Genomic DNA, 14,106 nt, shown 5'->3' with positions numbered 1-14,106 from the left:
ACCGTCTGAGAGAAGAAAGTCCTCCTCATCTCCGTCATAAAAGGGAGACCCCTTATTTTGAAATTGTGCCCCCTAGTTCTAGATTTCCCCATGAGGGAAACATCCTTTCAGCATCTACCCTGTCAAGCCCCCTCAGATCACCTCTCATTCTTCTAAACTCCAATGTTTCAATAAGATCACCTCTCATTCTTCTAAACTCCAATGAGTATAGGCCTAATCTGCTCAACCTTTCCTCATAAGACAACACCTACATCCCAGGAATCAGCCTAGTGAACCTTCTCTAAATTGCTTCCAATGCAGGTACATCCTTCTTTAAGTAAGGAGACCCGCAGTACTCTAGGTGCGGTCTCACCAATGCCTTGTACAGTTGTAGCAAGACTTGCCTACTTTAATACTCCATCACCCTTGCAATAAAGGCCAACTTTCCATTTGCCTTCCTAATTACTTGCTGTACCTGCATGCTAACCTTTTGTGATTCATGTACAAGGCCACCCAGGTCCCTCTGTACCACAGCATTCTGCAGGCTCTCTCCATTTAAAGAATATTCTGCTTTTCTATTCTTCCTTCCAAAGTGGACAACCTCACATTTTCCCACATTATCCTCCATCTGCCAAATTTTTGCCCAGTCAATTAACCTATCTATATCTCTTTGCAGACACTCCTCACAACTTGCTTTCCTACCTATCTTCGTATTGTCAGCAAATTTGGCTACAATACACTTGGTCCCTTCATCCAGGTCATTAATATAGATCGTAAATAGTTGAGGCCCCAGCACTGATCCGTGTGACACCCCACTAGTTACAGTTTGTCTAGCTGAAAATGCCCCATTCATCCCGACTGTCTGTTTCCTGTTAGTTGGCCAATCCTCTATCCATGCTAATATATTACCCCCAACATCATGAGCTCTTATCTTGTGTAGTAGCCTTTTATGTGGTACCTCATTGAATGCCTATTGGAAATCCAAATCTACCAGTTCCCCTCAATCCACCCTGCTTGTTACATCCTCAAAGAAAATCTGCAGACTGTAAGCAAGACAATGACCTGTGGTAGAAGACACAAGGGAGAGAGAAAGGGAACACCTGCTCTTAGAACACTGATATAGTGAAAGGCTGTGAAGACTTGAACCTGATTTCAAAGTTGAGGTTTGTGGAGAAGGAAAAGACCAACAGGATCACCAGAGATTGCCTTATTAATGGAAGTCCAGTCAACTGCGCTCAGAAGAAGTGAGCGAAGAGAACATTGACTTTGAGAAGGACACTGGGAGATCCAACCCGTTGCAACTGGGAGGAGTTTGGGACTTTTAGTTGCAAGGATTTGGCTTCAAGGAGGACTGTGTAATGTATAAATGTGGTGTGAGGTTTTCAAGTGTTTTAATAAGTGAAGGAAATATCTTTCTCTGTAATTTAGAGTATTAGCTACTTATAAAGTACTGTTTAGTTAATAGTGATTTTTAGTTTAGTTAATATAATGGAAGTCTTAAAATTAGTCTGGGGAGCTCATATGTCATCTTTCAACATTAACATCACTGAGGTCATAATAAAATGGGGGCTCGGGTCCAGGATATGATTTCAGAGGCTGTAAAACAGGTATATTTAAACAAATAGGATTTCACATTTACTTTGGCTGGTTTCACTGGGAATTCAACATGAGTACCATTAATGTACAAGAATTTGTTAAGATAGAAGATTTGACTTTCAGAATATTGCAGCAGCTGTGAGAGGTCGATTTGGTTGCGATATCAGTACACATGGGGCTTACGATAAATCTAGGGGCTAGGAAAGCAGAAATAATCCAAGAATTGGTTCCTTGCTTGAAGTTGGTGAAAGAAGACGATGTTTTCACTGTGTTCGGGTGCAACTAGCCAAAACTGAGTTAGAGAGGTTGGAGATTGGAAAGAGAAAGAGAAAAAAAACAAGAGAAGGAAGAGAAAAGCAAAGAGAGGAAAAAGAAAACAAGGGACAGGAAAGGGAAGAGAAAGAAATTCCAATTTGACATGAGAAAACTTGAATTTGAAAGAGAAAGAGAAGAATAAGAAAAAGAAAGGGAACAAGAAATGCAAAAATTTACATTAGACTACTAAGTGAGAATGGAAAAGCTTAGATTGCATGAACTGGGAGTGGCAGGATGGTTTGAGGTTGAATCCGATTTAACTCCTGGTTTTGATTTGGTAAGGGATATTTGCTTTTCGTGTCAGAAATTGAAATGTATTTTGTGTCCTTTGAAAAAATTTCTATGAAGTTGCAATGGCTGAAAGAAAGTTGAACAATTTTATTGTGAAGTGTGTTTGTGGAAAAAGTGTTAGAGGTATATTCAACACTTTCAGAGGAACAGTCAAGTGACTATGAAATGGTTAAAACTGCAGTTCTGAATATTTATGAGTTGGTACCAGAGACTTACAAACTAAAATTCAGGAATGTTAAAAAAGAAACAGAGCCTGTCATTTATGGAATTTGCTAGAGGGAAGAAAATGATATTTGATCAATGGTATAGGTCCCTGAAGATTGAACAAGATTTTGAAAGCTGTAGCGAAGTAATCCTAATAGTATCCCTTCAGGAATAAGTTCCCACCTTGAAAAACAAAGTTGACCCACTAAAGCAGTAGTGCAGGCCCCAGTCTGGAAACTTTCAGAGAAGTTGGAAAGATAGGAAAGTTGATAATGAAAAGAGTTTGGTTTTAGTGAGGTAAAGAGTAAAGGAGAGGATGCAGGTAATCTCCAGAGTTGTAAGAAGGATAATCAGGAGTCTAGGTTGAGCCAAAAGGACCAACGTGCTATTTGTGTAATAAAAGAGAGTATATAAAATCAGAATGCTGGAAGTTAAAAGGCAAACTGGTAGCTGTGGTAGGTTTACCAAAATCCTGTCCTGAAAAGGATGCCCTAATAGGAGGCGCTGTTGACAAGCCAGTGGCTTTGGCAAAGTTGAATAGTGAGCAGATGCGTGCTCCCCTGTATTCTAATACATTAAATCAGGTCCCTGAAGCTTATAGAAGTTTTGTGTTCAGGAGTAATGTGTCCCTATATCCGGCAGATGAGACAGGCAAACCAATATGCTGCTTAGAGATATGGGGGCAGCCTAGTCGTTAATGGTAGCAAAGGACATAACATTTTCCCCAAGAAGTTTGGTAAATGCGAAAGTCATAGTGCAGGGCATTGAGCGGGGTTATTTATCCACTCCATCGCATAAGGTTAATTTGCAATGTGATTTAGTCACCCATCCGGTAACAATGGAAATCGTCCCAGATTTGCAGATCAAAGAGGTGGATTTGTTGCTCGGGAATGACTTAGCTGGGAATAAGGTATTGGTGTCTCCAGTAGTTTCAGAAAAGCCAGTTGAGGTTGCTGAAACTGAAGTGCTGCAGGAAGAATTTCCCGGAATAGTCCCAGATTGTGTGATAACAAGATTCCAGGCTCATAGGATTAAAAAAGATGAGAGGGATTCAGTTGTTGTGGAGGACAATTCAGGTGTCTGGTTGGCTGAAACCTTTTTCAAGGATTTGGCTGGGGATGTTGGTGAAAAAGTCTCCAAGGCTAGCAATGGTGAATTGTTTAGCAGATCGTCTTTAATTCAAGCATAACAGGCAGACCCTAATTTAAGTAGTAAAAACAAAAAGTGCTGGAAATACTGAGCAAGTCAGGCAGCATCTATGGAGAGAGAAACAGAGTTAATGTTTCATCAGAACTGGCAAAGGTTAGAAAAGAAGTAGATTTTAATCAGGTGAAGGGAGAACGGGTTTGGTGAGGAAAAGAACAAAAGAGATGTGTGATAGGGCAGAGGGCAGGAAAGATTAAATAACAAAGCTGTCATGGGACAAAAGCAAAGAGCGTATTAATGCTTGTGGTGAAAGACAATGCATTAGTCCAGAGAGAGTGTTAATGGCAGAATAATGTCTACATGAAAAACAGGCACATGGTTAAAAAATATAGTAAGATAAAATAAAATAATTAAAAAATCGAAAAATATATTTAAAAAAAGTCCAGTCATGCTCTGAAATTGTTGAACTCAAGGTTGAGTCCGCGAGGCTGCAGAGTACCTAATTGAAAGATCAGGTATTGCTCCTCAGGCTTGTATTGATGTTCACTGGAACACCGGAGCAGGGCAAGGACAGATGTGTGAGCATGATAGCAGGGGGGTGCGTTGAAATGGCAAGCAACCGGAAGCTCGGGGTCGTGCTTTTGGACTGAGCGGAGGTGTTCCACAAAGCAGTCACCCAATCTATGTTTGGTCTCCCCAATGTAGAGGCAACCACATTGTGAGCAGCGAATACAGTATACTAAATTGAAGGAGGTACAAGTAAATCGCTGCTTCACCTGGAAGGAGTGCTTGGGGCCTTGGATGGTGAGGAGAGAAGAGGTAAAAGGGCAGATATTACTCCTCCTGCGATTGCATGGGAAGGTGCTGTGGGAAATGGACGAGGTGTCGGGGGTAATGGAGAAGTGGACCAGGGTGTCACAGAGGGAATGATCCCTTCGGACTGCTGATTTAAGAAGTTTGTCTCAAATGGCGTGTTCTGAGGTAGAAGCTGGAAAGGTCTCTGAGTGCTATTATATTAAGAATTACATTCTAATGAGAAAGTGGGGACCTCCCCAGAGGCCTGCTGATGAGGATTGGGCTATAGTTCATCAAGTTGTTGTTCCCCTGGAGTACCGTAGTGACATTTTGAGAATTTCCCATGAGATCCCAGTGGCAGGTCATGTAGGTATTCGAAAGAGTCAGGCCAGGATAAGACAGCCTTTTTATTGACAAGGCTTGCATAAAGATGTGGTTGAATTTTGCACAGCTTGCCATACTTGTCAGGTAGTTGGGAAGCCGCAGCATTCGATTAAGTCAGCCTCATTAATACTGATACCTGCTTTTGACAAACTGTTTAGTACGGTTCTTGTGGATTGTGTTGGACCCTTACCCACAACTATGCCAGGTCACAAGTTTCTCCTAACCATCATGGATTTGTACCCTAAATTTCCAGAGGCAATACGCTTGGAAAAGGTCATAGCGAAAGTTGTGACTGAGGGGTTAATTCAGTTTTTCACTCAAGATGGAAAGCCAAAAGAAATTCAGTCAGACAAGAGGTCAAATTTCATGTCAGGAGGTCATGTGTAGTTTTGGAGTGAGACAGTTGAAATTGTCTGCTTATCACCCGCAGTCACAAGGTGCTTTGGAAAAGTATCACCAAACCCTAAAGAATACGATTAAGGCTTATTGTTTTGAGTACCCTTATGATTGGGATAAGGGGATATCATTTTTATTATTTGCCATCAGGGACACACCAAACAAGTCTACTGGTCTCAGTCCATTTGAATTGGTCAATGGGCAAGAGTTTAGGGATCCCCTTAAACTCATTAAGAATAGATTTTTAGCACAGGAAGAGGAAACTACCTTATGAAACTAGCTTATATGTCACAGTTTCGAGAGAGATTCTCAAAAGCTTGTAAAGTGGCCAGAGAACACCTCAAAATTTCATAGCAAATGACAAAAACTCAAGCAGATTGAACAGCTAAGGAGACAAGGTGGTAGTTTTGTTGCCTTTGCCTGGGGAACCATTGAAAGCTAGGTTCAGTGGAACTTACTTCATTAAGAGGAAACTTAGTGAGGTGACCTATTTGATTAGTACCCCAGACAGATGGAAAAGTCAAAGGGTGTGTCACCTGAATATGTTCAAAAGATATTATGACCATGAACCTTGTCAACTAGTAAATGTATGTCAAATTATAGAAGAGGAGGATAAAGATAGTGCTACTTTTAATGAACTGTATGAAGGGCAGAGACTGTGAACTCTCAGGCTGAACCTCTTGTGGTGAAACTGGTGAACACAGAAGTATTAGAAAGTTTAGATACAGTTCTACAGTATCTTTCTGAACAACATAAAAGGGACATAGCTAAGCTGTTAAGAGAGTTTTAAGTGTGTGCAAATAAGCCGGTCGAACTCCCCTGGCTTTTCATGGGGTTGATATAGGGACGACTGCACCCATTAAATAAAACCCTTCTCGACTCAATCCTGATAAGTTGGCTCAGGTTAGAGAGGAGGTTCAGTATATACTAAAGAATGATATAGCTGAACTTATTCAAAGTAGCTGGAGTTCACCAGTGGTGCTGTTGACAAAGCCAGATGGATCCGAAAGATTTTGTATTGATTATTGGAACGTCAATGCAGTAACTGAAACAGACTCTTATCCAATCTCACAACTTGAGGATTGTATTGACAGAGTGGGGAATTCATCATTTACTTTCAAGACTAAAGGATATTAGTAAGTCCCCAAGCCAAAGAAATTTCTACCTTATGACCCTAGATGGCCTAGTTCAGTGTAAGGTCATGGAATTTGGTATGCAAAATGCAATGGCCACATTTCAGAGATTGACTAACCAGGTGATTACTGGACTAAACAATTGTGTTGTGTACATTGATGATCTATTGGTATACACTGACACTTGGAAAGATCATGTTGAACACTTAAAGGCTCTGTTTGACAAGTTAGAGAAAGTCAATTTGGTAATAAACTTAGCAAAGAGCGAGTTTGCCAAGGCTAAGGTCACCTTAGTGCAGGGGTGAAGTAAAAAAGGAAATTAGGAAAGCAAGGAGAGGACATGAAAAAATATTAGCAGGTAAAATCAAGGAAAACCAAAAGATGTTTTATCAGTACATTAAGAACAAGATAACTAAGGAAGGGTTAGGGCCTTTCAGAGATGCACAAGGTAACTTATGCATGGGTGTAGAAGATGTGGGCAGGTTTCTTAATGAGTACTTTGTTTCTGTCTTCACAAAGAAGAGATGATGTAGCCATTGTAGTTAAAGAGGAGGGGTGTGAAATATTAGATACGATAAACATAGTGAGAGAGGACATACGAGAGGGTCTGACATCCTTGAAAGTGGATAAATCACCAGGGAGGAAATAGCAGATGCTCTGAGGATCATTTTCAAATCCTCACTAGATGCAGGCGAGGGACCAAAGGATTGGAGGTCTGCGAATATTGTACCATTGTTTAAAAAGAGTGCGAGGCATGGGCCAAATAATTATAGGGCGGTCAGTCTGATCTTGGTGGTGGGCAAATTATTAGAATCAATTCTGAGAAATAGGATAAACTGTCAGTTAGAAAGGCACGGATTAATCAGGGATAGTCAGCATGAATTTATTAAGGGAAGGTTGTGTCTTGCTAACTTAATTGAATGTTCGCCTGCCATTAGAGCTTTGTGGACGTGGCCTCCACGATCACAGGCAGAAAGTCCGTGCTGCAGGCACAGGTTCTGGGCATGGCCGAAGCTCGACGCTGCAGACACAGTAGATCTGCAAGTTTTTTTTTCTCTCCAGGCAAAGGCCCAAGAAAAGAAAGAGTCTGCAAATTAGAGGGGGAAACTCTAGCTGCAACTTTGACACTGGAAGTTTGGCACCATGTCCACTAAATATCCTTCCACAAATTGGAAAGCCCAAGACCTCCTGCATGAATTTCAACTTTTTGAATAATGTATGGAGTGTGTTTGTTGGATCTAGCCATCACAGAGCTGGAAAAGTAAGCGGTGAAGATAAAAATAGCAATTGGTAATGATGGGCTACACCAGATAAACACCTCGGGACTTTCTGAAGCAGAACAGAAGGAACCAGCAAGACTATGGTCTACGTTAGAGGACCAGCTCAAGGTCAGGATTAATTTCAGAATTTACCACCTTGAGCTGATGGCATACAGGCAGCAATCAAGAGAGACCATTGACCAATTTGTGAGCAAGGCAAAGTCTGTGACTTCTCAGAAGTGAAATCATCAGAACGCATTATGGAGTTGGTGATTGCATCTACCCCAATAAAAGCTTTACAGAAACAGCTATTAGACAAGGAAAAAGGATACGATGTTGAAAGTTTCCTAAGAGAAAGCAGGAAATTTGAGGCAAATGCTTCAAGTAGGCAGTACATATGGGCGTTTGGTATACAACTATACGTGAGGTAACTAGGACACCTCAGCTAGGCAAAATTTGTGGCAAGTGCGGCATGATGCACCAACCAAGGAACTGTCCCGCTTTCATAGACAACTGGCAAGAAAGGGCACCAGGCAAGGCTGTGTAAGAGCTGCAAGAATGGAAAACTGGCCAGGAGTCGCAGGAGACCGTGACCTGACAAGAAGCAGACACCACCTTGTGGAAGAAGTGGGGATACATTTGTCAAAAGTCAAACCAAGTGCAAGCAGGTCCATAAGATTGACAGTGATGTGAGTGACACACAGGGCAGTGAAGGTGAGCAAGCCTTCCAGATAGTTACCCATATACACCAAATGGATGTGGTTACACAGAGGGAAGTATTCACAACCATTGACATAAAGTGCTCAGAGAAAAGCGATCAATGTACGTTACAGTTTAAGATCGATACATGGGCAAGAGCAAACATTTTGCTGCTGTGAACAATAAAGGACATGTAACTGGAGAGATGGAAAACCATCATACATCTGGCAAAGACGAGACTAACCAGGTACAATGGTACACCGATCAACTGCATAGGTACTTTAGGGTTGAAGTGCAAGTATGGAACCTCAGTTTGGTAACAATGGGTTTTCTACATTGTTGACACCGATGGTCCAGCAATTGCAGGCCTGCAAGCATGTAGCCAGCTTCAAATCATAATGATCAATGAGATCAGCAGTGTGCCAAAAACACATAACCAGAACAGGTTTGACCCTATTGAGTTTATCCAAGATTTGCAAAGAATGATACACACAGTCAAGTCCTTGATTGTGCAGCGTCAAGAAGTTGAACAGGATTTATTTACAGCCATGTTACACCTGAGGGCGACATCAATCGATATGGGGCTTCCATCCTCTGCTGAAATTATATTTGGAAGACAGGTTAAGACAAAGTTTCCAAGTCACCATCTCATGAAATCCCCCTCAATACAAAATAAGCTCCTAGGAAAACAAGAAAAGATGAAAATGATACAAGATAAGCACAAGGTGTGGAACTACCACCATTATAGATAGGGCAGAAAGTTAGGGTACTTCATCCACACGAAAAAGTGTGGTTCCCTGTGGAAGTGTCCAAAATCTGCAATGAACCAAGATCTTATGAGGTAACCATCCCCAATGCAGCAATGCTAAGATGAACTTGAAGTCAGCTAAGAGAACTAGCTAACAACACTATGCCTGACAACCCTATTGCATCGAGAACATGGTCACACTCAGATCTGCAGAACCTAGCAAGAGAAAATGATCTGCGTAACAATCAAGCACAGGATGACTGTCAGAATACACACAAAAGGTAAGCAACGAAAGTGGATAAGTTTAGTTCTCCATCAAGCTATATTGTGACAAGGTCAGGTTGAGTTAGTAGACCGCCTGTATGGTTCAGAGACACTTGACTAAAGGACATTAGAGTCATGCATGTGTAAATATTTTTCAGTCGTTTCATTCCATTATGTACATAGTTTATATTATGTGTATTTCCATTATAGGAAAGGGGGATGTTGTGATATCGCTTTAACAATGTAAGTACGCCACACAGCATCACAGGAAGTGATATCATTCAGCACATGATCAGTTGGTTGGAACTGAACAAGACACCTAGTCACACATGGACGATAGAGTTCCCTTGTAAATGTTACTCTACAAATTAAGAACCCACAGTTTTATAACCACTCAACTGAAGATTGTTTGGTACCTTATTGCTACATCAAAGCAATAATGCACCAATTATGTTTTAAAAAGCAATTTTTTAATGTATTTGATGTAGATTAAGATGGAGTCAGAGAAGTCATGTGACCTTACATCAACTCTGGTTACCAGCACAGCAAAGAACCCAGATCAAAGATCCTTTTAAAAAGCAAAGAATGCAAGGTTATAACACCCAAAGAACAATGGGTTTCACCTTCCCATCCTCACTGCAACTCTTGCCCAAAACTTCAAATTTGTGTCCTGTAGTCCTTGTACCATCAGCTAATGGGAGCAGCTTTTCTTTGTCAACCTTACTGATTGGAAAATAGTGAATGTAACTCCTTTATTCAAAAAGGGAGGGAGAGAAAGCAGGAAACTACAAGCCAGTTAGCTTAACATCTGTCTTAGGGAAAATGCTAGAAGCTATTATTAAGGATGTTATAGCAGGGCATTTAGAAAAATTCAAAGTAATCAGGCAGAGTCAAAACGGTTTTGTGAAAGGGAAATCATTTTTAACCAATTTATTGGAATACTTTGAAGAAGTGACATGCGCTGTGGATAAAGCGAACCAGTGGATATATTGTATTTAGATTTCCAGAAGGCATTTGATAAGGTGCCACATCAAAGGCTATGTGGAAAATAACAACATATAGTAACATATTGACATAGATAGAAGATTGGCTAGCTAACAGGAAACAGAGAGTAGGCATAAATGGGTCATTTTCTGGTTAGCAAGATGTAATGAGTGGTGTGCCACACGGATCTGTGCTGGGGTCTCAACTTTTTACAATTTACATAAATGACTTGAATGAAGGACTGAAGGCATGGTTGCTGATGACACAAAGATAGGTAAGAAAGTAACTTGTGAAGGGGACATAAGGAGGCTACAAAAGGGATACAGATAGCTTAAGTGAGTGGGCAAAGAGCTGGCAATTGAAGTATAATGTGGGAAAATGTGAAATTGTCCATTTTGACAGCCAAAGACTTGCAGGTTGATAGGTAAATTGGCCATTATAAATTGCCCCTAGTATAGGTAGGTGGTAGGGGAATATAGGGAAGGTGGGGATGTGGTAAGAATATGGGATTAGTATAAATGGGTGGTTGATGGTCGGCACAGACTCGGTGGGCTGAAGGGCCTGTTTCAGTGCTGTATCTCTAAAATAAAAATAAATAAATAAAAAAGAAGCATAGTATCTAAATGGTGAGAGATTGCAGATCTCTGAGATGCAGAAGGATCTGGGTGTCCTAAGTGCATGAATCGCAAAAGGTTAGTATGCAGGTACAGCATGTAATTAGGAAAGCTAATAGAATGCTATCGTTTTTTGTGAGGGAAATTGAATACAAATGTATTATTTATTGGACATTGGTAAGACCACATCTGGAGTACTGTATACAGTATTGGTCTCCTTATTTAAGGAAGGATGTAAATGCATTGTCATAGAGAGATACAGCACCAAAGCAGGCCCACTGAGTCCATGCCAACCACCAACCACCCATTTATACTAACCCTATATTAATCTCATTTTTTCCCTCTCACATCCTCACCTTCCCCTACCACCTACCTACACTAGGGGCATTTTGTTTTTACAATTAGGGTTCACTATTTAAAAATAAGGGGTCGCCGATTTAAGACAGAGATGAGGAGAAACCTTTACTCTCAAAAGGCAGTGGAAGCAGAATCTTTGAAAATTTTTAAGGCAGAGGTAGATGGATTCTTGATAAGCAAGGGGGTGAAAGGTTATCGGGGGTAGGCGGAAATGTGGAGTTGAGGTTAAACTCAGATCAGCCATGATCTTATTAAATGGCTGACCAGGCTTGAGGGGCTGAGTGGCCTACTCCTGCTCCTAGTTCGTATGTTCGTATGTATGTTCATATGTTATATGTCATAATCTTGTACACCACTATCAAATCTTTCCTCAACCTCCTTTTCTCCAAGGAGAACAATCCCAGCTTCTCCAACCTAACCTTGTTGCAAAATACCCTCATCCCTGGAACCATTCTGATAAATCTCCTCTGCACCCTCTCAAGGACCTTTATATTCTTCCTTAAGTATGATGACCAGAACTGGATGCAATACACTAGTTGTGGCTTAACCCAAGCTTTATAAAGGTTCAGCATAACTTCCCTGCTTTTGTACTCAATATCTATATTTATGAAGCTCAAGATCCCATTTGCTTTTCTAACTACTCTCTCAATATGTCCCGTCACCTTCAAAGATCAATGCATATGAACCACCAAGTCCTTCTGTTCCTACACACTCCTTAGAACTGTGCCATTAAGTCCATAATGCCTGTCCTATCCCTTCTGCCACCTCACACTTCTCTGTATTAAATTCCATCTACCACTTTTCCGCCCATTCTGGGTAGCCTATATATGTCCTGTTGCAGTCGGTTGCTATCATCCTCACTGTTTGCCGCAGCTCAAAGTTTTATATCATCATCATATTTTGAAATTTTACTCTGCATTCCAATATCCAAGTCATTTTATATAGCAAACAGCAGTGGTCGTAGCACTGATCCTTAGGGAATACCGCTGTCTACCATCCTGAAAAACAACTATTTACCACCACTCACTGTTTTCTATCCTTAATTTTTTATCCAATTGGACACTAACCCTCTTATTTGATGAGCCTCAATTTTGTTAACTAGCCTTTTGTGTGGTATACATTCTTAAAATTCATATGGACAACATTCTCCTCATCAACCTTCTCTAATACTTCATCAGAAAATTCAATTAGATTAGTCAGACTGTCTGTTACAAATCCATGCTAGCTCTCCTTAATTAGCCTAAATCTCACCAAGCGCCAATTAATTCTTTCCTTGATTATTGTTTCTAAAACCACTGGTATTAAACTGACCAGCCTGTAGTTGGGCGGCACAGTGGCACAGTGGTTAGCACCGCAGCCTCACAGCTCCAGCAACCTGAGTTCGATTCTGGGTACTGCCTATGTGGAGTTTGCAAGTTCTCCCTGTGACCGCGTGGGTTTTCGCCGGGTGCTCCGGTTTCCACAAGACTTGCAGGTTGATAGGTAAATTGGCCATTATAAATTGCCCCTAGTGGTGGTAGGGGAATTGTAGGGATGTGGTAGGAATATGGGATTAATGTAGAATTAGTATAAATGGGTGGTTGATGGTTGGCACAGACTCGAAGGGCCTGTTTCAGTGCTGTATCTCTAAATAAATAATAAAAAGATAAGTTGGTAGGATGGAACTTATCCTGGGATACAAGCCATCCAGACCAGGCGACTTATCCAATCTAACCATCACCACCCTTTCCAGTACATCCTGCTTATCATTTTTCACTGTATCCATTACCTCTACCATCCCCTCTTCGACAAACACTTTATCAGCATCCTCTTCCTTAGTAAACACCGACACAAAGTACTCATTAAGTATTCTAGCCTTGCCCTGCAACTCTAAGCATAGATCACCCTTTTTGTCCCTAATCGGTCCCACCTCAGCTCTTACTACCTAGTTACTATTTACATGCTGGTACAAGATTTGGAAAAAATGGGAGTATAATACAGATCAGTGTGAAGTTATTCACTTTGGTAGTAAGAATAGAAAAGCAAAATATCTTTTAAAAGGTGTGAAACTTCTAAATGTTGATGTTCAGGGAGACTTGGATGTACTTGTGCAAGGAATACAGAAAGTTAGCATGCAGGTACAGCAAGCAATTAGGAAGGCAAATGACATGTTGGCCTTTATTGCAAGGGGATTGGAATACAAGAATAAAGTAGTCTTGCTACAATTGTATAATGCTTTGGTGAGACCACACCTGGAGTACTATGTGAAGTTTTGGTCTCCATTTTTAAGGAAGAATGTACTTGCATTGGAGAAGGTACAGAAAAGGTTCACTAGATTGGTTCCTGGGATGAAAGGATTGTCCTATGATGAGAGGCTGAGTAAATTGAGATTATACTGTCTGGAGTTCAGAGAAATGAGAGGTGATCTCTTTGAAATATATAAGATTCTTATATCTCTTTGAAATATATAAGATTCTGAAGGGGCTTGTCAGGATACACACTAGGCTGAGGAATCGTGAACATGGTGACACAGTCTCAAAATAAGGTGTTGATCATTTAGGACTGAGTAAGGGGAAATTTCTTCACTCAGAGAAGTGTGAATCTTTGGAATTGTCACCTCCAGGGGCTTGTAGATGCTCCATCATTGAGCATATTTAATGCTGAGATAGATAGATTTTTGGTCTCTCAGGGAATCAAGGGATATGGGGAGATGGCAGGAAAGTGGAGCTGAGGCAGAAGATTGTATTGAATGGAGGAGCCCGCTCAAGGGTGCATATTGTCTACTCCTGCTCCTATTTCTTATGTTTTTAATTCATCTGTGCAGTGCGATATTGAGGGTGGTGGTGAGGAGGAATATTCAACTTAGCAACGTGGGCGGTATTTTATTTTAGACGACAGGGGTCTCGGCCACTGTCTGAAGAGCCGGCGAAAGCCCCCATCGCCTTTTTTCTGGAAGGCCCGCC

This window comes from Heterodontus francisci, chromosome 5 (genome assembly GCF_036365525.1).
Source record: "Heterodontus francisci isolate sHetFra1 chromosome 5, sHetFra1.hap1, whole genome shotgun sequence".
In the NCBI taxonomy this organism is placed as follows: Eukaryota; Metazoa; Chordata; class Chondrichthyes; order Heterodontiformes; family Heterodontidae; genus Heterodontus; species Heterodontus francisci.
The sequence above is the reverse complement of the archived record's forward strand: the minus strand, read 5'-3'. Positions refer to the sequence as shown.